A 4,329-nucleotide genomic window follows, 5' to 3' on the forward strand; every position below is an offset into this window, starting at 1 on the left:
CCAGACCAGAAGTGGGAGTGAGGTGGTGCAGGCACACGGCTCCTACCCACCCAGACCAGAAGCAGGAGTGAGGTGACAGGGGCACAGGGACCCACTTACCTTCCCCCAAACTGGAAACATGAGTGACGTGACACAGCATGCGGCCCCTACTTATCTAGCCAGGAAGCAGAAGTGAGTTGATGGTCTCATGCTACACCAGAGGCATGATCCTAGCATTCCGGGCAGCCCCCTTCTCTCCTGGCCTTTGTGAAGGGCTGCTAGGTTCCATGATGCACTCCGGATGTCAAGGGGCTGGAGCCAAGGTTGCTGCTGCCCTCCCTCAACTGTTACTGCACCTGTTGCAGCTATGGTAGCAAATTTAATAAGTTCTAATTCACAGACCATATACTATGAACTATTAATGTCTTCAGGTGCCATGTTCCACTTGCTAGTCACTTAATTTTATAGTTGCCAATGTCTTAAGTGTTCACTGACTTGTAAATATGCTGGAATGGAAATCCTAATATCACTGATGTCTTTTAATTTCTAGGAATGATGATTTTGAAATGACCCTTTCTGAAGAGAAGAGGAGGGAACATAGACCCAACTGTTGAAGTGTGTCTTTGGGTGACACTATTGGCCCAAAAATGAGGCAACACATCTGGTATCCAGTTGTTTTGGTGTTAGTCTTTGCGTCATGTTTTCTGTTTGGCCTTGGAGAGTCTTAGGCTTCTCTTTGTAGACACAGAAGATGGGAAAGTAATTGCCAAGGCTTATATATTCAGGAGCCATTTACTTTCTGCCCTTCTGAAATGGCATCTCACTACATAGCCAAAATGGCCTTGAACTTATACTGCTTCTGCTTCAGCCTCCCAAGTGATGGAACTACAGGCTTACCATACCATGCCCAGCTATCTCTCATGGACCATTTGAAATAGAAAAATCATGACATGTGTGCTATATCTACTAAGAGACTTGTGCAAAGATCAAATAATATACAACCCAGTTGTTAAGAATATAGACTCATATTAAACTGAATTTCAAATTCAATTTTGGTTTCTTACCTGCTTTTGGTTAAAGACTTAGACACTATATCACTGAGCTTTATTCACTTGTACAGAAATGTGAATGGTGCCAGGGACAGGTGGCTCATGCCTATAATCTTACTTAGGAGGCTTAGATGTAAGGCTTGTGTTTCGGCAGAAAAGTCCCCATTAGGACAAGAGCCAAAATGATGAGCCAGATACTCTTCTGAAAAATGGTTTAACATGGTAGATTGTTTCCCACATGTCAGTTTGTCATTCTGCTTCTAGTCAGAAAATTTATAAGGTTCAGAGAAGGATTCAAGCTCTCTGTTAAACCATACTTTAGCCATTTTGATTTTTATTAAAGGAATAATGAATTTAAACATTGGTAGCTCATGCCTATAATCCTTGCTGCTTAGGAGGCTGAGATCTGAGGAACATGATTTCAGGCCAGCCCAAGCAGGAAAGTCCATGAGACTTGTCTCCAATTAAGCAGTGATAAACCCAGAAGAGGAGGTATGGCTTAATAGAGTATTATTCCTAAAGAAAAATCTCTATTTAAGCTGCTCTAAAACTTCAGGTCATATGTTGGGACATTGCCACCTACAATGCTGCTGGACCCTGCCTTCCTTTGGTGTGTTTGCCTAGAGCCTGGCTTTCACTCCTGTGGATATAGGCTGTTTAGCCCTCAACCTTGGGGGTGGCATGATCCGTGTATGGAATATACTGCCCAGACAAACAACTATGATGTAAGCAATGACTGACAAGGTGTTAAGTCCAAAGTTACAATGGTAAGGATGTATTCTGTTTAGCTTTTTTCTTTAGTTAATTGCTTTTTTGTTGTTGTAAAGATACTATACAGAGGGTTACAGTTACATGAGTGAGGTAATGAGTACACTGCCTCTTGAACATTGTTACCCCCTCCATAGTTTTCCCCCTACCATCCCCTCCCTCCCTCCCTTCCCCGAGGTTCTTTTTTTTTGATTGTGATTAAGTGATTACATAATTTCCAGAATTTCACAGTATTGTGGAATAATGATGCTCATTTAAAGTCACAAGTTCATTCTAACTTTCCTGGAGCAAATTGTCTATCACAGTCTGTAACATATAACGGTGTAGTTAATTGCTTTTTAAAGTTTATACGCTTATTTAATGTACTCTAGGAAATAAAAAGTTAATATTTGGGATTTTTGGTGCAATTTGCAATTAGGCAAGTAAGAGCACCCATTGTCCCCAAATTCAACATTTAAAATTATTAAAACTTTGTTCAGATGTTTTAGTCATCAGAAATTTGAGCCAGGGATGTAATGCTTGCTGCTGGGTCTTCACTGATACAGAGAGGATTATGATTTGATGTTAGCCCAGGAAAAACATTAAAAATATTGGATCTCAATCAACATCTGAACCCAATGCATTGTGCTTCTTAGGTAAAAAGAAGGATTGTCGTCCATACCGGCCTGATCACAGACATAAAACCCTACCACAAAAATAGCTAAGCCAAGCCGGGCGCAGGTGGCACATGCCTGTAATCTTAGCTACGCAGGCTCAAACAGTAGAGCCCTTGCCTTGAGCTGAAGAGCTCTGGGACAACACCCAGGCACAGAGTTCAAGTCACATAACCAACAAAAGAAAAATGAGGGCTGGGAAGGTAGCTCAGTGGTAGAGCGCTTGTCTTGCATGCCTGAGGGCCTGGGTTCGATTCCTCAGCACCACATAAGTAAAAAGAAAAAAGCCGGAAGTGGCGATGTGGTTCAAGTGGTAGAATGCTAGCCTTGAGCTGAAGAGCTGAAGGACAGTGCCCAGGCCGAAAGTTCAGGCCCCATGACTGGACCGCCCTCCAAAAAGAACGAAAGAAAGAAAAATGACTAAAGCCAAAAAAAGCACATGTATGGATCATCTAGTAGAGTACCTACCTAAAATGCATGAAGCCCTGAGTTTAAGTTCTAGGATAGAAAGGGGGAAAGGATGTGAAGGAATAGAAGGAAGAAAAGAAGGAAGGGAGGAGTTATTCTGTATATTGTACTTGCTTAGCTATTTCATTAAGGTGGCTTCTCATTCCTTTTTCTTTTCTTTTTTTTTTTTGTTCGGTTGTGGGGCTTGAACTCAGTTTCTGGATCCTGTCCTTGATCTTTTTGCTCAAGGCTAGTGTTCTACCGCTTTGAGTTACATTGTAACTTATGGTTTTCAGTGGTTAATTGGAAATAAGAATCTCATAGATTTTCCTTCCTAGGCTCGTGTTGAACCTTGATTCTCAGATTTCAGCCTTCTGACTCGCTAGAATTACAAGTATGAGCCATTGGCTCTGGTTACTCATTTGTTTTCTTTCTATTTGTAAGTCATGGGACTTGAACTCTGGGTGCTGTCCCTGAGCTCTTCAGCTCAAGTGAAGTGCTCTACCACTTGAGCCAGAGCCCACTTCTGGTTTTCTGGTGGTTAATTGAAGATAAGAATCTCCTGAGCTTTCCTAACTGGGCTGGCTTTGAACTGCAATCCTCAGATCTCAGCCTCTTGAGTAGTTAGGATTACATGTGTAAGCCACCTGCACCCAACTTCCTCATTTATTTTCTCATGGTGAGTTGTAGCTGATTTCTCTACTCCTTGTAGTTCCTAGAAACTACAAAGTAAGCCTAGAGATACCTCATCCTTTACAGTATCCTTAGGACCAAGTGACTGCTGAGTGCAGGAAAGGAGACGAGGGCAGTATAAAATACAATGCTATTTATCAATCTATCCATCCATCTACCTATCTATCTATCCAGAAAAGAGCACTAACACAGTCCCCCACTACGATAAATTATGCAGTCGAATTTCCCACATTTGGGGAAATCGCGGTGTCAGCACATCTGGAGTGCAATAGATAAGCCTTGCCCTGGGAAAACCACCTTCGTGATCATGGTATCTCCCCTGCCAGGTAAGTGACAATGATGACTTGGTATTTAAAAAACTAACAAATACATGAGAGTAGTTCACATTTGTAATCCTAGCTACTCAGAATGCTGAAATCTGAGGATTAAGCTTTAAATACTAGATAAATTTTGCTGAATTTTGCTTAAAGCTCCTTTGGTGTTTTTAATTGTAGGTTCATTTATTTTCTTGTTTTACTGTTTCTTACTGTGACTACCAAAAAGGTGAGTGACTTCCGTTGCTTGTATTCCTGGATTACTTTGGAGGTTCTCTAAGACTTCATTAGAGGCCAGACTTGTTCTACTCAGTTGGGTAGCCAGCCACAAAGCTGTAAGTACAATTCTTACAGTAAGCAAAATTGCATAAAATTAAAAATTCAGACACACAGTTACACTAGCCATATTTCAAATAAAAATAGAAT

At 41.3% G+C, this 4,329-nt stretch overlaps 1 non-coding gene across 1 annotated transcript; it reads right to left on the reverse strand.

Annotated features, from left to right (window-relative positions):
• Nucleotides 1–3,760: 3,760 nt before the first annotated feature.
• LOC122100487 lies at nt 3,761–3,923 on the reverse strand. Its single transcript, XR_006146172.1, has one exon. It is a non-coding gene; the product is annotated as a U1 spliceosomal RNA (small nuclear RNA).
• Nucleotides 3,924–4,329: the final 406 nt, after the last annotated feature.

This window comes from Dipodomys spectabilis, unplaced genomic scaffold (assembly GCF_019054845.1).
Source record: "Dipodomys spectabilis isolate Male_0828 unplaced genomic scaffold, ASM1905484v1 ptg000578l, whole genome shotgun sequence".
Taxonomy (NCBI): Eukaryota; Metazoa; Chordata; class Mammalia; order Rodentia; family Heteromyidae; genus Dipodomys; species Dipodomys spectabilis.